The 23,984-nt window shown below is 39.6% G+C and overlaps 1 long non-coding RNA gene across 6 annotated transcripts; it reads right to left on the bottom strand.

Moving 5' to 3' along the window:
• Positions 1 to 6,376: 6,376 nt before the first annotated feature.
• On the bottom strand, positions 6,377 to 21,193 carry LOC127724540 (uncharacterized). 6 transcript variants are annotated; one of them, XR_007992553.1, is made up of 10 exons: positions 20,107 to 21,193; positions 17,379 to 17,948; positions 16,706 to 16,845; positions 14,929 to 15,283; positions 13,869 to 14,578; positions 13,474 to 13,511; positions 8,714 to 8,851; positions 7,954 to 8,169; positions 7,297 to 7,434; positions 6,377 to 6,390 (listed from the first exon to the last, which is right to left on the bottom strand). It is a non-coding gene; the product is annotated as an uncharacterized LOC127724540 (long non-coding RNA). The 6 variants fall into 6 exon arrangements; XR_007992554.1 differs by lacking the exons at positions 6,377 to 6,390; positions 13,869 to 14,578; positions 14,929 to 15,283; positions 16,706 to 16,845; positions 17,379 to 17,948 and adding exons at positions 15,639 to 15,815; positions 18,129 to 18,305; positions 19,211 to 19,710 and having other exon boundaries at positions 7,192 to 7,434; positions 20,069 to 21,193; XR_007992555.1 differs by lacking the exons at positions 6,377 to 6,390; positions 13,869 to 14,578; positions 14,929 to 15,283; positions 16,706 to 16,845 and adding an exon at positions 15,639 to 15,815 and having other exon boundaries at positions 7,192 to 7,434; positions 17,063 to 17,948.
• Between the last annotated feature and the right edge of the window lie 2,791 nt (positions 21,194 to 23,984).

Raw genomic sequence — 23,984 nt, 5'->3', positions numbered from 1 at the left:
CCTCGATACTGATATGTCTACCCTTTTTCATAGCATCGATAATTTCGTTGCACACACCATTAGTTCCTGCTAGGTATGCTGCGGCACACATGTACAGTTCCAAGCGGCCGAGAAGCTGCTTGAAGTTGGAAGGTAAAAACACGGTTTGCAGCCCACTGCCAAACTTATTCTTTTGGTAGATGTGGGACACGATTTCCTTCCACTTGTAACCCTTATTCGCCTTCGGGGTTCTCGAGAGGGTGGAATTGCCTTGATACATGGCACCGGAACTTTTTAGAATCTGTGCATAGTCCTCTAGGTCTTCGGGCTCGAACGATTCTGGATTCTTTTTCACCATGAGTTCCCAGAGGCCAAGGGTTCCTTTGTACCTCACACCATCCACGAAAATATCATCACCGTCAAAAGTAACTTGTGAGATTCCGATAAAGATACTATCGTTTTCAGATCGCAATCCAAAGGTGTGGTCGGCGGAAGGAGTCATACTGAGCTGCAAATACTGCCGTGCTCGGGGTCCAAGGGCGGTGTCTGTAGGTGGTGCGATGGGTAGTGGGTCGGTAAACTCGAGCGGTGGAGGAGGAAGGGCTGGCACTGCTGCAGGAAGGTCTGCGATCGTTTTGGTGATCTGTGAAGCTACCTCTCGCTGAGCCTCAACCACAGGCTTAAACACCTTGGAAAGGTCTCGGCTAAGTCCAATCTTGTCGAGGCGATGCTGCATATTACTGGCTTGAATTTTCCGCTTGGTGTCTTGCAACTACCTGGCAAGCGCCTCACGCTGCTTAGGGTCGATAATCTTGATAAACGTCATTTATTTATAGGATCGAACGCTGTTAAACGCCCCATAGCGTTGGTGTGAACGCCCCTAAGCGTGGGTGTGAACGCCCCATAGCGTTTATAGACGTTTTTCCAAACACCTTATAGCGTTGGAAAAATATCTCTCATTTAGCGTTTAAAAAGTTGTTGAAACAATGGGGGTAACGAGTATGGTTGTATTCTCTTCGAAAACTTCAAGTGTCTTAGGCATAGGTCTATACGCGGTTGGCATGGGTGTGTACACTGGTGGCCTCGAATCGTCTTGGTAGGGCATTGGGGTTGAGGAAAGTGCTCCACCTTACCATACTGGCGGCCAGAGTTTCATGCGTCGAAATCACCTACACCGCTATCGATCGGGCGGGGGATCGCGCGACCACACTTCCAACACATACTCCTTATATCGATAAGGTCCCACTCGAACTTACATTTGCAGGTCCACTCAAACTTGTAGGGCTGGGGTTCCTCTGTGTCTTCATACTCCAGTTCCAGGAAGAAATCTTCAAACTGATCCATTCTTTATCTTATACCTCATAGAACTCATCTAATTTGTATCGGTATTTACCTGCTGACTTGTGGCTCGTGAGATCGATGGTTACAAATCCATAGGGTTGGGACCAGCAATGCTTACACAGAGCGTCAAATTGTTACTTGGTAAGATCGTTGCAGTGGTCACGCCGGATATGATCGAGATTCTTAGCATCTTGCTGAAAGAGACAGATAAAGTTTGCATGTTCTCAGATCGATTGTCGGGGCAGTTTGAAGTAGTTCTGTCACAGGTAGAAACAATCGACGTTGTTGTGGCGATCGCGCACGTAGTAGTCTTCACACGTGTTCTGTTTGCTCAGCAACAAGTCGTCGAACACTATGAGGTTCTTGTGGCTAGGGTCAAGTTCCCGGGGTCTGGTACATCGCTCCCTTGCTCGAAGAAAAAAGTATCGATACCATTTGGGTGTCGTGGTGGAGGTAAGGCGTTGACCACATCGATCAACGAGTAGGGTGACTTGCCCTTGCACTGTAGGAGGTCTCGTATATCTTCCTTAGGGAAGCCTTTTCCCAGCGCTTGCTGCAACCGCTGGTAGATGGGCTGGTGAAGCGATTTTCCGAAAACGTACAATCGATCGTTGTCGAGCCATCCATCGCGCAGGAGTAGGTTGTTCAACAGCGTTGTCTTACCACAGTCCGACCTCCCAATGATCAACCCTCTGATCGACCGCTGCGGTAGGAGATAGTGATTGCTCCTTTTGGGAGCGTTGGCACTGTAGGAAATGTCTTCGACGTTCATTTATTTAGATGCCTTTCAAGCGGTGTTCAAGGAGCGCGTTCCTGAGAAATTGTGGACAGACATTTTATTTTCGTGAAGTTAACTAATCAAATGGTTCTGCATGTTTGAGTTTGTGGTCACACTTGTCCAGCTTGTCCATTATTTTTGCTCATGTTCTTTGATTGCTGCATCATATTCTATCTTCATTAATTTTATATCCGTTTAAATCTGGTCGCACTAGGTTTCATACGTGCTGTCTTTTACTTTTTTTAATAACCCACCATTTCATTACAGCATCCGAACTGGCCCTCGGAGCTTTCAGAATGGTGATATGGTTGTCGTTCATGTTCCAGTATTTGAAGGAACTACCCTTGATCATCCCTCTTTATCAATGGCCTTTGTGTTGTTCCATTCCCTGAAAAATGCTATTCGGAGATTGGCGAGCATTTCCAATGGATTTTGGCTCTTTCTGATGGGTCGTCCAAGTTCGTCCCAAAGATGTTCCATTGGCGATAATCAGGAGACATTGCTGGCCACGGCAACACACGAATGAGATTATTCTCCAAAAAATCATTAAAATGTGTGCCACGTGACAACGGGCGTTTTCCTGCTGAAAAACGTGGTTAAAACGATGCCTTCGGAGAAACGGGAGAACGAGTGGAGCCAGAATTTCGTTCCTATACCTTTTTGCATTTAGGTTACCTTCAATAATTGTCAGATCGGTGCGTTCCTGGTAGGTTATTCCGTCCCATACAACAATTCCGCCACCCTCAAACCGATCCGTTTCCTGTACGCACGCATCAGAAAATCATGCATTGCATCTCCGGTAGACACTGGCTTTGCCGTCGCTAAATGTCAAGTTGAATTTCTATTCATCGGTAAAAAGGACTTGTCTCCATGTTAGTCTATTCCATCGAATCCGTACCCGAGTCCATTGAAGTCGCGACATCCTGTGACCCTGCATAAGGATAGGTCGTCCCTTCAACGGACGATGGGCTCTTAGGCAAACTTGATGCAGTCGGTTACAAACTGTTTGGGAATAAGCCTGTTGTTGTTTCTTCCATGAGTTTGTCGTGCTGTTTGTGACAAATTTACAAATCGATTCCGGAGATGAATAATGCGTATGTGACTGTCCTGACGTAACTTCATTTCACGTTGCCTGCAACCTCGGGGACGATTATTTGTCGTGCCAGTATCTCTAAGACGAGTCTTAAGCTTTTCAATATTCATTCTAGAGACATTGGGATGATTTGCAACCTGTATTAGAGTCATTTTTGCTGCCAACAACACAATAGCTCGTTCTCTCTCATTATGACGTAGACGTGGCATTGACTTACATGTAACTTTTTCAATTTTTTAATGCGACCTTTTGTTAACAATAGTGCTCGACACATTTAATGAACAAAAGGACAACTCAATTCCATCTCTATACAGGTAAATGTTTGAAAAAATGCTTATTTGTTTAAAATCAGAAAATGACCTAACGTCGTCTTCGAATTTTTAACAAATTAGTAAATGATAGATAAATCATTCAGGTCACTAGTTTTAATCTTGAAAATATTATAAATTAATATATGTAATTTCTTTTAATTAAAAACCAGGGTAACGTTTCTTTTTTTTGCCTATATAGCTAGTAAACATTTATTTATATCAGACAATGCACGCACGTGGACGAGGGTACTTATACCGTCTTTAGGAATGTGGCGCTTGGATTGTCAATGATAAAGTTAACTGGTCTGTATGTAGTTTTACTATCATATCTTTTTAACAACTCAGTACTGTTTGCCGATTTTGTTTTATTCTGGTACAAAACCTCTGATGTAAATATACTTTTGAAAATAATACAAAGTAGACTGTCTATTAAGTCTGTCATAGTATATAGAACTTTAGGTTGTATACCAGCTGGCCTTCGCACTAAAGTTCTTTCATCTTCATCGTTTTCTTTTTCGAAATTCCCTTGAAAAAAATTTAGTCAGTGTCCAGCCTTCTCTTTATCAGTACTTACATAACACATTTTACAATCTCTTTCATCATGTAATTCGGATGGGGGGATTTGGATTTTCATTTCGACTTCATATGACAAGAAATTCTTCTTTCCTGACTCTGATATGTCTTTTTCACGGTTTTCACGTTCTTGTCCGACATTTGAGTTGGCTTTGTTCCTCACTAAATTTTAGTTCCTTTCCACATAGCACCTCTTGAAGCTTTGCGCAAACTATGCGCCTGTGTTCCCTCTACAAGACCTTTATAGTCTTACCCCGCGACATCCCTCATTATTTTTTCCAAAGGCTATGGAATAGGCAAATTCCTGTTGTTTTTCCCAAATTTTTTTGAAATTCCGAGCCCTAGTTTCAGTTTTTGGACAAAGCGCAACTCGAAACCTTGCGCAAACCATGCGCCTGTTTCTCCTCTACAAGACCTATATAGCTATACCCCGTGAAACTCCACATTATTTTTTTCTCTAGAAGCCATTGAATAGGTGTAATACCATCAATGCATGGTACGTCACATCCGGTTGCATACGAAAATAGGTCGAAAAAAATATTCCCTTGAATTTGACAGTTATAGGTAATTAATTCATCATTTTTATTGCAGTAAAACATTTCTGGGTCATAAACATATACATGTATCTTGGGTATTTCAAAGCATCATTTTTTTTTTTTTATTTTTGGTTTCTATAGAATATTTTGGAAACTCGAGGTTGCATGGTAACTAAAGCTTGTATACAGGTAGGTTATATAAGGAGGAAAATTTGATTGGTTAACTGACAGTTATGGTTATTTTCTTATATGCAATGAAATTTTATGTGAATTCTTTTCTATAGTACTGGACAGGATAAAACTTTACTCATGCCAAGTATTTTTTTAATTTGAAACAAAAATAAATTCTGCATAATTTTTTGAAAAGTGCAAATTCTAAAAAGACTAATAAGGGGAAAATCAATGGTGGTATTACACCTAATATGGGGTGCTGTACATGCACCTTTGACCTTGTGAGTATACTCGTGTGTTAAAATTTCTTGCTATTCAAGTGAAATATTACAAACAATGAAATATTCTGAGTGGATTGAGTCTCCAAAACATATTTTATGAGAACATTTCCTTGAAATTGGACTCTACCATGAATATTAGTTAACAGAACAAGCCATACTTCACGGTGTTTTGGGGAGCTTTTTATCCTTTTTTCTTATATTCTGCTATAATAGAAAGTTTTCTCTCAGAAATATTTTAATAAATATATAGTTATAAGTAAATGTGATTATTTTTTAAAGCAGCACCAACAAATTATTCACTAATAGAGAAGCTTGTTATGTCCCTCTCTGGAACGCTGCGTAAATTTAAGTTTTACGTAAGGACTTATTAAAACCTCCAGTAAACTTTTAAATGGATTGTTCATTCTGCTTGAATACTTCAATTACTCAATGTAATTTATTGTAACATTTCTATCATAAATGAGTGAAAGTTACTTCATTATTTTTATTTATTGGCCTGAAAAGTTGAAATTTTTAGGAAATGACATGTATAAATGGACCAAAAGAGATAATATTTAATCATTATTGGTCCACACTATATTCTATCATGATGCGGGTTGGTTTGGATTTTTCGAAAAATATCTGCACGAATCGCTGAAGATGTCGTCGTACATTATACTAGATTTTTCTCAAACTATTGAACTGATTATGACAAAACATGACAGGAATGCTTGAAAAAAACAGTATTACAAAGGAAAAAATCCCTTTCAGTTTATTAAATAAAAATGTCTTCTTCAGGTGTAATACCACCAAATCATGGCATGTCACATCCGGTTGCATACAAAAATAGGTCGAAAAAATATTCCCTTAAATTTGACAGCTGTAGGTAATTAATCCATCATTTTATTGCAGTCAAACATTTCTGGGTCATCAACATATACATGTATCTTGGGTATTTCAAAGAATCATTATTGTTTTATTTGGGGTTTCTATAGAATATTTTGGAAACTTGAGGTTGCATGGTTACTAAAGCTTGTACACAGGTTAAATAAGGGGCAAATTTGATTGGTTAACTGACAGTGATAGTTATTTTCTTATATGCAATGAAATGTTATGTTAATTTTTTAATTTGAAACAAAGATAAATTCTCCACAATTTTTTGGAAAACTGCAAATTCAAAAAAAAAAAAATAATAAATGAAAATCAATGGAGGTATTACACCAATAGGCCAACCCGATCTGTTTTATTCCATTTTTTTTTCAAATTTTGAGCTCTAGTTTCAGATTTTTTAACATAGCGCCCTTCGATACCTTGCGCAAAAGATGCGCCTCTTTCTCCTCTACAAGACCTATATAGTCATACCCCGGGACACCCCTCATTATTTTTCTTTAGAAGCCATGAAATAGGCCAACTCCCCTGTTTTTAACCACTTTTCTTCAAATTTTGAGCTCTAGTTTCAGATTTTTTAACATAGCGCCCTTCGATACCTTGCGCAAAAGATGCGCCTGTTTCTCCTCTACAAGACTCATATAGTCATACTCCGTGACATCCCTCATTATTTTTCTCTAGAAGCCATGGAATAGGCCAACCTCCCCCCCCCCCCCCCCCTGTTTTTAACAATTTTTTTTTTCAAATTTTGTGCGCTAGTTTCAGATTTTTGAACATAGCGCCCTTCGATACCTTGCGCAAAAGATGCACCTGCTTCTGTACTACAAGACCGATATAGTCATACCCTGTGACACCCCTCATTATTTTTCTCTAGAAGCCATGGAATAGGCCAACCCCCCCTGTTTTTAATAAATTTTCTTTTCAAATTTTGAACTCTAGTTTCAGATTTTTGAACATAGCGCCCTTCGATACCTTGCTCAAAAGATGCGCCAGTTTCTCCTCTACAAGACCTATATAGTCATACCCCGTGACACCCCTCATTATTTTTCTCTAGAAGCCATGGAATAGGCCAACCCCCCTTATTCTAACATTTTTTTTTAAATTTTGAGCCCTAGTTTCAGATTTTTGAACATAGCTCCCTTCGATACCTTGCGCAAAAGATGTGCCTGTTTCTACTCTACAAGACCTATATAGTCATACCCCGTGACACCCCTCATTATTTTTCTCTAGAAGCCAATGAATAGACAAACCCCACCCTGTTTTTAACATTTTTTTTTTTTAATTTTGAGCTCTAGTTTCAGATTTTTGAACATAGCGCCCTTCGATATCTTGCGCAAAAGATGCGCCTGTTTCTCCTCTTCAAGACCTATATAGTCATACCCCGTGACACCCCTCATTATTTTTCTCTAGAAGCCATTGAATAGGCCAACCCCCCTGTTTTTAACATTTTTTTTTTAATTTTGAGCTCTAGTTTCAGATTTTTGAACATAGCGCCCTTCGATACCTTGCGCAAAAGATGCGCCTGTTTCTCTTCTACAAGACCTATATGGTCATACCCCGTGACACCCCTCATTGTTTTTCTATAGAAGCCATGGAATAGGCCAATCCCCCTGTTTTTAACATTATTTTTTTTAATTTTGAGCTCTAGTTTCAGATTTTTGAACATAGCGCCCTTCGATACCTTGCGCAAAATATGCACCTGTTTCTCTATTACAAGACCTATATAGTCATACCCTGTGGCATCCCTCATCCCCTGTTTTAAATAATTTTTTTTTTCAAATTTTGACCTCTAGTTTCAGATTTTTGAACATAGCACCCTTCGATACCTTGCGCAAAAGATGCGCCTGTTTCTCCTCTATAAGACCAATATAGTCATATTCCGTGACACCCCTCATTATTTTTCTCTAGAAGCCATGGAATAGGCCAACCCCCCCCCCCCCCAACCCCCCCCCCCTGTTTTTAACATTTTTTTTTTAATTTTGAGCTCTAGTTTCAGATCTTTGAACATAGCGCCCTTCGATACCTTGCGCAAAAGATGCGCCTGTTTCTCCTCTACAAGACCTGTATAGTCATACTCCGTGACACCCCTCATTATTTTTCTCTAGAAACCATGGAATAGGCCAACCCCCCCTGTTTTTAACAATTTTTTTTTTAATTTTGAGCTCTAGTTTCAGATTTTTGAACATAGCGCCCTTCGATACCTTGCGCAAAAGATGCGCCTGTTTCTGCTCTACAAGACCTGTATAGTCATACTCCGTGACACCCCCCATTGTTTTTTGTCTAGAAGCCATTGAATAGGCCAACCCCCCTGTTTTTAACATTTTTTTTTTTAATTTTGAGCTCTAGTTTCAGATTTTTGAACATAGCGCCCTTCGATACCTTGCGCAAAAGATGCGCCTGTTTCTCCTCTATAAGACCAATATAGTCATATCCCGTGACACCCCTCATTATTTTTCTCTAGAAGCCATGGAATAGGCCAACCCCCCCCCCCCCCCCCCTGTTTTAACATATTTTTTTTTAATTTTGAGCTCTAGTTTCAGATTTTTGAACATAGCGCCCTTCGATACCTTGCGCAAAAGATGCGCCGCCTGTTTCTCCTCTATAAGACCAATATAGTCATATCCCGTGACACCCCTCATTATTTTTCTCTAGAAGCCATGGAATAGGCCAACCCCCCTGTTTTTAACATTTTTTTAAAATTTTGAGCTCTAGTTTCAGATTTTTGAACATAGCGCCCTTCGATACCTTGCGCAAAAGATGCGCCTGTTTCTCCTCTTCAAGACCTATATAGTCATACCCCGTGACACCCCTCATTATTTTTCTCTAGAAGCCATTGAATAGGCCAACCCCCCTGTTTTTAACATTTTTTTTTTAATTTTGAGCTCTAGTTTCAGATTTTTGAACATAGCGCCCTTCGATACCTTGCGCAAAAGATGCGCCTGTTTCTCTTCTACAAGACCTATATGGTCATACCCCGTGACACCCCTCATTGTTTTTCTATAGAAGCCATGGAATAGGCCAATCCCCCTGTTTTTAACATTATTTTTTTTAATTTTGAGCTCTAGTTTCAGATTTTTGAACATAGCGCCCTTCGATACCTTGCGCAAAAGATGCACCTGTTTCTCTATTACAAGACCTATATAGTCATACCCTGTGGCATCCCTCATCCCCTGTTTTAAATAATTTTTTTTTTCAAATTTTGACCTCTAGTTTCAGATTTTTGAACATAGCACCCTTCGATACCTTGCGCAAAAGATGCGCCTGTTTCTCCTCTATAAGACCAATATAGTCATATTCCGTGACACCCCTCATTATTTTTCTCTAGAAGCCATGGAATAGGCCAACCCCCCCCCCCCCCCCCCCCCCCCCCAACCCCCCCCCCCCTGTTTTTAACATTTTTTTTTTAATTTTGAGCTCTAGTTTCAGATCTTTGAACATAGCGCCCTTCGATACCTTGCGCAAAAGATGCGCCTGTTTCTCCTCTACAAGACCTGTATAGTCATACTCCGTGACACCCCTCATTATTTTTCTCTAGAAACCATGGAATAGGCCAACCCCCCCTGTTTTTAACAATTTTTTTTTTAATTTTGAGCTCTAGTTTCAGATTTTTGAACATAGCGCCCTTCGATACCTTGCGCAAAAGATGCGCCTGTTTCTGCTCTACAAGACCTGTATAGTCATACTCCGTGACACCCCCCATTGTTTTTTGTCTAGAAGCCATTGAATAGGCCAACCCCCCTGTTTTTAACATTTTTTTTTTTAATTTTGAGCTCTAGTTTCAGATTTTTGAACATAGCGCCCTTCGATACCTTGCGCAAAAGATGCGCCTGTTTCTCCTCTATAAGACCAATATAGTCATATCCCGTGACACCCCTCATTATTTTTCTCTAGAAGCCATGGAATAGGCCAACCCCCCCCCCCCCCCTGTTTTAACATATTTTTTTTTAATTTTGAGCTCTAGTTTCAGATTTTTGAACATAGCGCCCTTCGATACCTTGCGCAAAAGATGCGCCGCCTGTTTCTCCTCTATAAGACCAATATAGTCATATCCCGTGACACCCCTCATTATTTTTCTCTAGAAGCCATGGAATAGGCCAACCCCCCTGTTTTTAACATTTTTTTAAAATTTTGAGCTCTAGTTTCAGATTTTTGAACATAGCGCCCTTCGATACCTTGCGCAAAAGATGCGCCTGTTTCTCCTCTACAAGACCAATATAGTCATATCCCGTGACACCCCTCATTACATTTCTCTAGAAGCCATGGAATAGGCCAACCCTCCTGTTTTTAACATTTTTTTTTTTAATTTTGAGCTCTAGTTCAGATTTTTGAACATAGCGCCCTTCGATACCTTGCGCAAAAGATGCGCCTGTTTCTCCTCTACAAGACCTATATAGTCATATCCCGTGACACCTCTCATTATTTTTCTCTAGAAGCCATGGAAAAGGCCAATCCCCCTGTTTTTAACATTTTTTTTAAAATTTTTAGCTCTAGTTTCAGATTTTTGAACATAGCGCTCTTCGATACCTTGCGCAGAATATTCGCCTGTTTCTCCTCTACAAGACCTATATAGTCATACTCCGTGACACCCGTCATTATTTTTCTCTAGAAGCCATGGAATAGGCCAACCCCCCTGTTTTTAACATTTTTTTTTTTTTAATTTTGAGCTCTAGTTTCAGATTTTTGAACATAGCGCCTTTCGATACCTTGCGCAAAAGATGCGCCTGTTTCTCTTCTACAAGACCAATATAGTCATATCCCGTGACACCCCTCATTATTTTTCTCTAGAAGCCATGGAATAGGCCAACCCCCCCCCCCTGTTTTTAACATTTTTTTTTTTAATTTTGAGCTCTAGTTTCAGATTTTTGAACATAGCGCCCTTCGATACCTTGCGCAAAAGATGCGCCTGTTTCTCCTCTACAAGACCTATATAGTCATATCCCGTGACACCTCTCATTATTTTTCTCTAGAAGCCATGGAATAGGCCAATCCCCCTGTTTTTAACATTTTTTTTTAAATTTTTAGCTCTAGTTTCAGATTTTTGAACATAGCGCTCTTCGATACCTTGCGCAGAATATGCGCCTGTTTCTCCTCTACAAGACCTGTATAGTCATACTCCGTGACACCCGTCATTATTTTTCTCTAGAAACCATGGAATAGGCCAACCCCCCCCTATTTTTAACAATTTTTTTTAAAATTTTGAGCTCTTGTTTCAGATTTTTGAACATAGCGCCCTTCGATACCTTGCGCAAAAGATGCGCCTGTTTCTCTTCTACAAGACCTGTATAGTCATACTCCGTGACACCCCTCATTGTTTTTCTCTAGAAGCCATTGAATAGGCCAACCCCCCTGTTTTTAAGATTTTTTTTTTTAATTTTGAGCTCTAGTTTCAGATTTTTGAACATAGCGCCCTTCGATACCTTGCGCAAAAGATGCGCCTGTTTCTCCTCTACAAGACCTATATAGTCATATCCCGTGACACCCCTCATTATTTTTCTCTAGAAGCCATGGAATAGGCCAACCCCCCTGTTTTTAACATTTTTTTTTTTAATTTTGAGCTCTAGTTTAAGATTTTTGAACATAGCGCCCTTCGATACCTTGCGCAAAAGATGCGCCTGTTTCTCCTCTACAAGACCTATATAGTCATACCCCGTGACACCCCTCATTATTTTTCTCTAGAAGCCATGGAATAGGCCAACCCCCCTGTTTTTAACATTTTTTTAAAATTTTGAGCTCTAGTTTCAGATTTTTGAACATAGCGCCCTTCGATACCTTGTGCAAAAGATGCGCCTATTTCTCTTCTACAATACCTATATAGTCATACCCCGTGACACCCCTCACTATTTTTCTCTAGAAGCCATGGAATAGGCCAACCCCCCTGTTTTTAACATTTTTTTAAAATTTTGAGCTCTAGTTTCAGATTTTTGAACATAGCGCCCTTCGATACCTTGCGCAAAAGATGCGCCTATTTTTCCTCTACAATACCTATATAGTCATACCCCGTGACACCCCTCATTATTTTTCTCTAGAAGCCATGGAATAGGCCAACCCCCCTGTTTTTAACATTTTTTTTTTTTAATTTTGAGCTCTTGTTTCAGATTTCTGAACATAGCGCCCTTCGATACCTTGCGCAAAAGATGCGCCTGTTTCTCTTCTACAAGACCTGTATAGTCATACTCCGTGACACCCCTCATTGTTTTTCTCTAGAAGCCATTGAATAGGCCAACCCCCCTGTTTTTAACAATTTTTTTTTTTAATTTTGAGCTCTAGTTTCAGATTTTTGAACATAGCGCCCTTCGATACCTTGCGCAAAAGATGCGCCTGTTTCTCTTCTACAAGACCTGTATAGTCATACTCCGTGACACTCCTCATTATTTTTCTCTAGAAACCATGGAATAGGCCAACCCCCCCTGTTTTTAACAATTTTTTTTTTAAATTTTGAGCTCCAGTTTCAGATTTTTTAACATAACGCCCTTCGATACCTTGCGCAAAAGATGCGCCTGTTTCTGCTCTACAAGACCTGTATAGTCATACTCCGTGACACCCCTCATTATTTTTCTCTAGAAGCCATGGAATAGGCCAACCCCCCCCTGTTTTTAACATTTTTTTTAAAATTTTTAGCTCTAGTTTCAGATTTTTGAACATAGCGCCCTTCGATACCTTGCGCAAAAGATGCGCCTGTTTCTGCTCTACAAGACCTGTATAGTCATACTCCGTGACACCCCTCATTATTTTTCTCTATAAGGCATGGAATAGGCCAACCCCCCTGTTTTTAACAATTTTTTTTTAAATTTTGAGCTCTAGTTTCAGATTTTTGAACATAGCGCCCTTCGATACCTTGCGCAAAAGATGCGCCTGTTTCTCCTCTACAAGACCTGTATAGTCATACTCCGTAACACTCCTCATTATTTTTCTCTAGAAGCCATGGAATAGGCCAACCCCCCTGTTTTTAACATTTTTTTTTTTTAATTTTGAGCACTAGTTTCAGATTTTTGAACATAGCGCCCTTCGATACCTTGCTCAAAAGATGCGCCTGTTTCTGCTCTACAAGACCTATATAGTCATACTCCGTGACACCCCTCATTATTTTTCTCTAGAAGCCATGGAATAGGCTAACCCCCCTGTTTTTAACATTTTTTTTTTTAATTTTGAGCTCTAGTTTCAGATTTTTGAACATAGCACCCTTCGATACCTTGCGCAAAAGATGCGCCTGTTTCTCCTCTACAAGACCAATATAGTCATATCCCGTGACACCCCTCATTATTTTTCTCTAGAAGCCATGGAATAGGCCAACCCCCCTGTTTTTAACATTTTTTTTTTTAATTTTGAGCTCTAGTTTCAGATTTTTGAACATAGCGCCTTTCGCTACCTTGCGCAAAAGATGCGCCTGTTTCTCCTCTACAAGACCAATATAGTCAAACCCCGTGACACCCCTCATTATTTTTCTCTAGAAGCCATGGAATAGGCCAACCCCCCCTGTTTTTAACATTTTTTTTTTAATTTTGAGCTCTAGTTTCAGATTTTTGAACATAGCGCCCTTTGATACCTTGCGCAAAAGATGCGCCTGTTTCTCCTCTACAAGACCTGTATAGTCATACTCCGTGACACCCGTCATTATTTTTCTCTAGAAGCCATGGAATAGGCCAACCCCCCCCTGTTTTTAACATTTTTTTTTTTAATTTTGAGCTCTAGTTTCAGATTTTTGAACATAGCGCCCTTCGATACCTTTCGAAAAAGATGCGTCTGTTTCCCATCAACAAGACCTATATAGTCATATCCCGTGACACCCCTCATTATTTTTCTCTAGAAGCCATGGAATAGGCCAACCCCCCTGTTTTTAACATTTTTTTTTTTTAATTTTGAGCTCTAGTTTCAGATTTTTGAACATAACGCCCTTCGATATCTTGCGCAGAAGATGCGCCTGTTTCTCCTCTACAAGACCTGTATAGTCATACTCCGTGACACCCCTCATTATTTTTCTCTAGAAACCATGGAATAGGCCAACCCCCCCTGTTTTTAACATTTTTTTTTTTAAATTTTGAGCTCTAGTTTCAGATTTTTTAACATAGCGCCCTTCGATACCTTGCGCAAAAGATGCGCCTGTTTCTGCTCTACAAGACCTGTATAGTCATACTCCGTGACACCCCTCATTATTTTTCTCTAGAAGGCATGGAATAGGCCAACCCCCCTGTTTTTAACATTTTTTTTTTTAATTTTGAGCTCTAGTTTAAGATTTTTGAACATAGCACCCTTCGATACCTTACGCAAAAGATGCGCCTGTTTCTCCTCTACAAGACCAATATAGTCATATCCCGTGACACCCCTCATTACTTTTCTCTAGAAGCCATGGAATAGGCCAACCCCCCTGTTTTTAAGATTTTTTTTTTTAATTTTGAGCTCTAGTTTCAGATTTTTGAACATAGCGCCCTTCGATACCTTGCGCAAAAGATGCGCCTGTTTCTCCTCTACAAGACCTATATAGTCATATCCCGTGACACCCCTCATTATTTTTCTCTAGAAGCCATGGAATAGGCCAACCCCCCTGTTTTTAACATTTTTTTTTTTAATTTTGAGCTCTAGTTTAAGATTTTTGAACATAGCGCCCTTCGATACCTTGCGCAAAAGATGCGCCTGTTTCTCCTCTACAAGACCTATATAGTCATACCCCGTGACAACCCTCATTATTTTTCTCTAGAAGCCATGGAATAGGCCAACCCCCCTGTTTTTAACATTTTTTTTAAATTTTGAGCTCTAGTTTCAGATTTTTGAACATAGCGCCCTCCGATACCTTGTGCAAAAGATGCGCCTATTTCTCTTCTACAATACCTATATAGTCATACCCCGTGACACCCCTCACTATTTTTCTCTAGAAGCCATGGAATAGGCCAACCCCCCTGTTTTTAACATTTTTTTAAAATTTTGAGCTCTAGTTTCAGATTTTTGAACATAGCGCCCTTCGATACCTTGCGCAAAAGATGCGCCTATTTTTCCTCTACAATACCTATATAGTCATACCCCGTGACACCCCTCATTATTTTTCTCTAGAAGCCATGGAATAGGCCAACCCCCCTGTTTTTAACATTTTTTTTTTTAATTTTGAGCTCTTGTTTCAGATTTCTGAACATAGCGCCCTTCGATACCTTGCGCAAAAGATGCGCCTGTTTCTCTTCTACAAGACCTGTATAGTCATACTCCGTGACACCCCTCATTGTTTTTCTCTAGAAGCCATTGAATAGGCCAACCCCCCTGTTTTTAACATTTTTTTTTTTTAATTTTGAGCTCTAGTTTCAGATTTTTGAACATAGCGCCCTTCGATACCTTGCGCAAAAGATGCGCCTGTTTCTCTTCTACAAGACCTGTATAGTCATACTCCGTGACACTCCTCATTATTTTTCTCTAGAAACCATGGAATAGGCCAACCCCCCCTGTTTTTAACAATTTTTTTTTTAAATTTTGAGCTCCAGTTTCAGATTTTTTAACATAGCGCCCTTCGATACCTTGCGCAAAAGATGCGCCTGTTTCTGCTCTACAAGACCTGTATAGTCATACTCCGTGACACCCGTCATTATTTTTCTCTAGAAGGCATGGAATAGGCCAACCCCCCTGTTTTTAACATTTTTTTTTAAATTTTTAGCTCTAGTTTCAGATTTTTGAACATAGCGCCCTTCGATACCTTGCGCAAAAGATGCGCCTGTTTCTGCTCTACAAGACCTGTATAGTCATACTCCGTGACACCCCTCATTATTTTTCTCTAGAAGGCATGGAATAGGCCAACCCCCCTGTTTTTAACAATTTTTTTTTAAATTTTGAGCTCTAGTTTCAGATTTTTGAACATAGCGCCCTTCGATACCTTGCGCAAAAGATGCGCCTGTTTCTCCTCTACAAGACCTGTATAGTCATACTCTGTAACACTCCTCATTATTTTTCTCTAGAAGCCATGGAATAGGCCAACCCCCCTGTTTTTAACATTTTTTTTTTTTAATTTTGAGCACTAGTTTCAGATTTTTGAACATAGCGCCCTTCGATACCTTGCTCAAAAGATGCGCCTGTTTCTGCTCTACAAGACCTATATAGTCATACTCCGTGACACCCCTCATTATTTTTCTCTAGAAGCCATGGAATAGGCTAACCCCCCTGTTTTTAACATTTTTTTTTTTAATTTTGAGCTCTAGTTTCAGATTTTTGAACATAGCACCCTTCGATACCTTGCGCAAAAGATGCGCCTGTTTCTCCTCTACAAGACCAATATAGTCATATCCCGTGACACTCCTCATTATTTTTCTCTAGAAGCCATGGAATAGGCCAACCCCCCTGTTTTTAACATTTTTTTTTTTAATTTTGAGCTCTAGTTTCAGATTTTTGAACATAGCACCTTTCGCTACCTTGCGCAAAAGATGCGCCTGTTTCTCCTCTACAAGACCAATATAGTCAAACCCCGTGACACCCCTCATTATTTTTCTCTAGAAGCCATGGAATAGGCCAACCCCCCCCCTGTTTTTAACATTTTTTTTTTAATTTTGAGCTCTAGTTTCAGATTTTTGAACATAGCGCCCTTTGATACCTTGCGCAAAAGATGCGCCTGTTTCTCCTCTACAAGACCTGTATAGTCATACTCCGTGACACCCGTCATTATTTTTCTCTAGAAGCCATGGAATAGGCCAACCCCCCCCTGTTTTTAACATTTTTTTTTTTAATTTTGAGCTCTAGTTTCAGATTTTTGAACATAGCGCCCTTCGATACCTTTCGAAAAAGATGCGTCTGTTTCTCATCAACAAGACCTATATAGTCATATCCCGTGACACCCCTCATTATTTTTCTCTAGAAGCCATGGAATAGGCCAACCCCCCTGTTTTTAACATTTTTTTTTTTTAATTTTGAGCTCTAGTTTCAGATTTTTGAACATAGCGCCCTTCGATACCTTGCGCAGAAGATGCGCCTGTTTCTCCTCTACAAGACCTGTATAGTCATACTCCGTGACACCCCTCATTATTTTTCTCTAGAAACCATGGAATAGGCCAACCCCCCCTGTTTTTAACAATTTTTTTTTAAAATTTTGAGCTCTAGTTTCAGATTTTTTAACATAGCGCCCTTCGATACCTTGCGCAAAAGATGCGCCTGTTTCTGCTCTACAAGACCTGTATAGTCATACTCCGTGACACCCCTCATTATTTTTCTCTAGAAGGCATGGAATAGGCCAACCCCCCTGTTTTTAACATTTTTTTTTTTAATTTTGAGCTCTAGTTTAAGATTTTTGAACATAGCACCCTTCGATACCTTACGCAAAAGATGCGCCTGTTTCTCCTCTACAAGACCAATATAGTCATATCCCGTGACACCCCTCATTATTTTTCTCTAGAAGCCATGGAATAGGCCAACCCCCCTGTTTTTAACATTTTTTTTTTTAATTTTGAGCTCTAGTTTCAGATTTTTGAACATAGCACCCTTCGATACCTTGCGCAAAAGATGCGCCTGTTTCTCCTCTACAAGACCTGTATAGTCATACTCCGTGACACCCGTCATTATTTTTCTCTAGAAGCCATGGAATAGGCCAACCCCCCTGTTTTTAACATTTTTTTTTTTTTAATTTTGAGCTCTAGTTTCAGATTTTTGAACATAGCGCCTTTCGATACCTTGCGCAAAAGATGCGCCTGTTTCTCTTCTACAAGACCAATATAGTCATATCCCGTGACACCCCTCATTATTTTTCTCTAGAAGGCATGGAATAGGCCAACCCCCCTGTTTTTAACATTTTTTTTTAAAAATTTGAGCTCTAGTTTAAGATTTTTGAACATAGCGCCCTTCGATACCTTGCGCAAAAGATGCGCCTGTTTCTCCTCTACAAGACCTATATAGTCATATCCCGTGACACCCCTCATTATTTTTCTCTAGAAGCCATGGAATAGGCCAATCCCCCTGTTTTTAACATTTTTTTTTAAATTTTTAGCTCTAGTTTCAGATTTTTGAACATAGCGCCCTTCGATACCTTGCGCAGAAGATGCGCCTGTTCCTCCTCTACAAGACCTGTATAGTCATACTCCGTGACACCCCTCATTATTTTTCTCTAGAAACCATGGAATAGGCCAACCCCCCCTGTTTTTAACAATTTTTTTTTTTAAATTTTGAGCTCTAGTTTCAGATTTTTGAACATAGCGCCCTTCGATACCTTGCGCAAAAGATGCGCCTGTTTCTGCTCTACAAGACCTGTATAGTCATACTCCGTGACACCCCTCATTATTTTTCTCTAGAAGGCATGGAATAGGCCAACTCCCCTGTTTTTAACATTTTTTTTTTTAATTTTCAGCTCTAGTTTCAGATTTTTGAACATAGCGCCCTTCGATACCTTGCGCAAAAGATGCGCCTGTTTCTCCTCTACAAGACCTGTATAGTCATACTCCGTAACACTCCTCATTATTTTTCTCTAGAAGCCATGGAATAGGCCAACCCCCCTGTTTTTAACATTTTTTTTTTTTAATTTTGAGCACTAGTTTCAGGTTTTTGAACATAGCGCCCTTCGATACCTTGCTCAAAAGATGCGCCTGTTTCTGCTCTACAAGACCTATATAGTCATACTCCGTGACATCCCTCATTATTTTTCTCTAGAAGCCATGGAATAGGCCAACCCCCCTGTTTTTAACATTTTTTTTTTTAATTTTGAGCTCTAGTTTAAGATTTTTGAACATAGCACCCTTCGATACCTTGCGCAAAAGATGCGCCTGTTTCTCCTCTACAAGACCAATATAGTCATATCCCGTGACACCCCTCATTATTTTTCTCTAGAAGCCATGGAATAGGCCAACCCCCCTGTTTTTAACATTTTTTTTTTTAATTTTGAGCTCTAGTTTCAGATTTTTGAACATAGCACCCTTCGATACCTTGCGCAAAAGATGCGCCTGTTTCTCCTCTACAAGACCAATATAGTCATATCCCGTGACACCCCTCATTATTTTTCTCTAGAAGCAATGGAATAGGCCAACCCCCCTGTTTTTAACATTGTTTTTTTTAATTTTGAGCTCTAGTTTAAGATTTTTGAACATAGCGCTTTTCGCTACCTTGCGCAAAAGATGCGCCTGTTTCTCCTCTACAAGACCAATATAGTCAAACCCCGTGACACCCCTCATTATTTTTCTCTAGAAGCCATGGAATAGGCCAACCCCCCCCCCCCCCCCCCCCCCCCCCTGTTTTTAACATTTTTTTTTTAATTTTGAGCTCTAGTTTCAGATTTTTGAACATAGCGCCCTTTGATACCTTGCGCAAAAGATGCGCCTGTTTCTCCTCTACAAGACCTGTATAGTCATACTCCGTGACACCCCTCATTATTTTTCTCTAGAAGCCATGGAATAGGCCAACCCCCCTGTTTTTAACATTTTTTTTTTTTTAATTTTGAGCTCTAGTTTCAGATTTTTGAACATAGCGCCTTTCGATACCTTGCGCAAAAGATGCGCCTGTTTCTCTTCTACAAGACCAATATAGTCATATCCCGTGACACCCCTCATTATTTTTCTCTAGAAGCCATGGAATAGGCCAACCCCCCCCCCCTGTTTTTAACATTTTTTTTTTTAATTTTGAGCTCTAGTTTCAGATTTTTGAACATAGCGCCCTTCGATACCTTGCGCAAAAGATGCGCCTGTTTCTCTTCTACAAGACCTGTATAGTCATACTCCGTAACAACCCTCATTATTTTTCTCTAGAAGCCATGGAATAGGCCAACCCCCTGTTTTTAACATTTTTTTTTTTTAATTTTGAGCTCTAGTTTCAGATTTTTGAACATAGCGCCCTTCGATACCTTGCGCAAAAGATGCGCCTGTTTCTCTTCTACAAGACCAATATAGTCATATCCCGTGACACCCCTCATTATTTTTCTCTAGAAGCCATGGAATGGCCAACCCCCCCCCCTGTTTTTAACATTTTTTTTTTAAATTTTGAGCTCTAGTTTCAGATTTTTGAACATAGCGCCCTTCGATACCTTGCTCATAAGATGCGCCTGTTTCTCCTCTACAAGACCTATATAGTCATACCCCGTGACACCCCTCATTATTTTTCTCTAGAAGCCATGGAATAGGCCAACCCCCTTGTTTTTAACCTTTTTTTTTTTTAATTTTGAGCTCTAGTTTCAGATTTTTGAACATAGCGCCCTTCAATACCTTGCGCAAAAGATGCGCCTGTTTCTCCTCTACAAGACCTATATAGTCATATCCCGTGACACCCCTCATTATTTTTCTCTAGAAGCCATGGAATAGGCCAACCCCCCTGTTTTTAACATTTTTTTTTTTAATTTTGAGCTCTAGTTTCAGATTTTTGAACATAGCGCCCTTCGATACCTTGCGCAAAAGATGCGCCTGTTTCTCCTCTACAAGACCAATATAGTCAAACCCCGTGACACCCCTCATTATTTTTCTCTAGAAGCCATGGAATAAGCCAACCCCCTGTTTTTAACATTTTTTTTTTAATTTTGAGCTCTAGTTTCAGATTTTTGAACATAGCGCCCGTTGATACCTTGCGCAAAAGATGCGCCTGTTTCTCCTCTACAAGACCTGTATAGTCATACCCCGTGACACCCCTCATTATTTTTCTGTAGAAGCCATGGAATAGGCCAACCCCCTGTTTTTAACATTTTTTTTTTTTTAATTTTGAGCTCTAGTTTCAGATTTTTGAACATAGCGCCCTTCGATACCTTGCTCAAAAGATGCGCCTGTTTCTGCTCCACAAGACCTATATAGTCATACCCCGTGACACCCCTCATTATTTTTCTCTAGAAGCCATGGAATAGACCAACCCCCCTGTTTTTAACATTTTTTTTTTAATTTTGAGCTCTAGTTTCAGATTTTTGAACATAGCGCTCTTCGATACCTTGCGCAAAAGATGCGCCTGTTTCTCCTCTACAAGACCTATATAGTCATATCCCGTGACACCCCTCATTATTTTTCTCTAGAAGCCATGGAATAGGCCAACCCCCCTGTTTTCAACATTTTTTTTTTTATTTTGAGCTCTAGTTTCAGATTTTTGAACATAGCGCCCTTCGATACCTTGCGCAAAAGATGCGCCTGTTTCTCCTCTACAAGACCTATATAGTCATACCCCGTGACACCCCTCATTATTTTTCTCTAGAAGCCATGGAATAGGCCAACCCCCCTGTTTTTAACATTTTTTTTTTTATTTTGAGCTCTAGTTTCAGATATTTGAACATAGCGCCCTTCAATACCTTGCGCAAAAGATGCGCCTGTTTCTCCTCTACAAGACCTATATAGTCATACCCCGTGACACCCCTCATTTTTCTCTATAAGCCATGGAATAGGCCAACCCCCATTTCTACAAATGTGTATCTTAGTTCAATTAAACAATGACTTCAAAGATGCTGTATTTTACAGGAAAGGACTACTTTTACATACGTTCTAAATTGAAGTGGGTGCATTAGTGGTCTTACACCTACAAATAATCCCTTGACAGATGCATATTTACTGTGGTACTGAATATTAGCCTAAAAAGAGATGTGACTTGTTTTATCAATGGATGGGATAAATACCATTTCACGATAGAGTTGAAATTGCAATATTTGGACGGAATGTCTGCCTTTTTAAATATTTTTCATTTGACGGCCGTTGGTGTCTTATTCATTTTTTCGGTTTTTAGATATATCGCCTTATTGTTCGCTGGCTTATTGTTCGCTAGTTATTGTTCGCTAGCTTCAGCCTGGTCAAACAATGAGATAAAACAAAAAAAAACAAAATTAAGAACAATTTAAGTTCTTAAAGTAATATATAGATAAAGAACCTATAATTTTAAATATATAATGCATTATCATGCAAGTGTGGTTGATAAAAATAACAAACAAACAGCCAAAAATAGATATATATATATATGCATAAATCTATTCATATAAATGAATGACAACCATAAACAATGAAAATTTCAATTCTAGAAGTTTTCCTACTGACTGTTCTTATGCTCTGATTAAGGGAGAAGGTACCAAAAACATCCTTTTTTTTTTTTTGTGGGGTAGGCATTTGTTGCCCCCTTAACAAAAAAATGTATAACAATCTAATAGGGCCTGGGCTTATCTCGCCCTTTATGTAAATAAATTCAGATACAAATTATTCTGTTCTGCTATCTTTTCGATGTCTTTCACACGTTGTTCTGAGTAGAGAAAGTTTCTCTTATCTCTGACATCTAACCAATGTCATGCCTTCTCTTGACATCCTTATAGAAGGCTTCATTGTCTTGTTTCTTTATTAGTCCTTGTTCTTTTTAGGTCTCACAATGTGCCATTAGTATTGTTGTTTCTCCTTCCACTTCAAGTAAGTAAGTCTTTTGTGGAAGGTCTAGTGTGATTTTTTTGTATTATTATCTCCCCCTTTTTGTGTTTGCGGCGTTCCTTTCTTTCTCTACCCGTTGTCGATTTACATTCGACACCTACAGAGGAAGCGGGGCCTTTTGGCGATGATGTGGCTGTTGGTAGTGGAGGAGCTTTATCTTTCTTAGAGATTTCCTCGGCCGGTGCTTCCGTTGACGAGTCTGTCTCTATTGGTTGAGCGGTATTGCCTAGCTCATCAGGTTTTGAGGAGTCATTGTCTAACATTAGAGCTGGAGTTCCAATCTCTGCAGTTGACTCGGACTTTTTGGCCAAAAATGCCCTCAGTCTGCGGTTATTCCTTTCAGAACGGGACTTTGATGACTTCTTTTTAGGTGGTAATGTCGACCTCTCTCTTTCCGCTATCTTTCAGGGTGTCCATTTTACAGTAAGTTTGTAACATCCATTCCGAGCTGATAAAGCCCAGTCGGCGGTTTGGTGTTCTAACAAATGCAAAATGGTAAAGATATCACCAGATAATACGGGCTGTTGTTGGTGTGTTTCACTGCCATCATCAGACATTATGAGAGTTTCCTGACATGTTGATTGCTTTGTGAAGTTCTCTAAAATAGTTTTACGAAGTAAATCGGACACAAACGTACATCCACACAACCACAAACACCCTGTTACTACGTAGGAGGGGCCTACCCCCGGTCGTATATTGCTAATGAGGCCCCTCATGGGGGTCCCAGTCATCACATAATCACCAATTTTTTACCAATATAATCACATGATCATTAAATATTTGCTTTGGTAATCAGAAATTGATTTTCTTTAGTAATCAAATAATCATAAACTAAAAGCTTGGTAATCATTTAATTATAATTTAAATGAAAAATATTTAATAACAAAAAAAGCTTCAACAGTTGTTAATAAAATCTGGGTCTTCTCTGGCATGTCAGACATGTCTTAAATTGCTTGTTTACTTCTTCCATGATTTTTTTTGAGGAAGCTTTTCTTCTTACTCATCATCCTTCTCCTCGGGTGAAACAGTATCACAGATCTGCGTCTTTTGCTGGTGGACAATTTTTGTGTACAATTCTGATGTAAGAACAATTGTATCTGATCTTCCCCCTCAACATCTTCAAGCTCTAGTGTTCCTAAAGGAGCAACCATTTGATTCTCTGGGGTGGGGCAGGGATTGGTACCCAAAGTCAATAATTTTTTTACTCAGACCAGAAAACGCCTTTTTCATGGCCAATCACAAACACAATTAATTTTTCAACATTTATTAAAAACATTTTTTTTACACTTTTATATTTTTATGTTGTTTTAAATTAATTTAACTTGAATTTATATGTGTTTACTTTATTCGATACATGTACATGTATATACCAAGCCAAGTCAGATTAATATTGTTTCTCGCCGGACTATTCAAAAGGCCAGGAGAGCTTTCGCCATCATTTGTCGTCTTCGATAGATCAGATTGACTGACAAGCTGTCTATATAAAGTAATGGGACAATGACACGAAGACATCACCAAATCACCCAAATGCAATACACAAAATGACACCCAGAGCTTACCACATGGTCTTCAACTGAGCAGGAACTACCCACCAACAGCCATTCAGCTCTGGTTGGCTCTAAACACAAATCCAAGAGCACAGCAAAATGTCAAAATATCCATGACCTGGGAGGAAACATTGGAATTTCTCTTTTTTTTCAAGTCTCCGCCTTGAGCATGTTGAGGAAAGAAAAAATATTCAAGATCC

Source organism: Mytilus californianus, unplaced genomic scaffold (assembly GCF_021869535.1).
Source record: "Mytilus californianus isolate M0D057914Y unplaced genomic scaffold, xbMytCali1.0.p SCAF_14, whole genome shotgun sequence".
In the NCBI taxonomy this organism is placed as follows: Eukaryota; Metazoa; Mollusca; class Bivalvia; order Mytilida; family Mytilidae; genus Mytilus; species Mytilus californianus.
The sequence above is the reverse complement of the archived record's forward strand: the minus strand, read 5'-3'. Positions and strand labels throughout refer to the sequence as shown.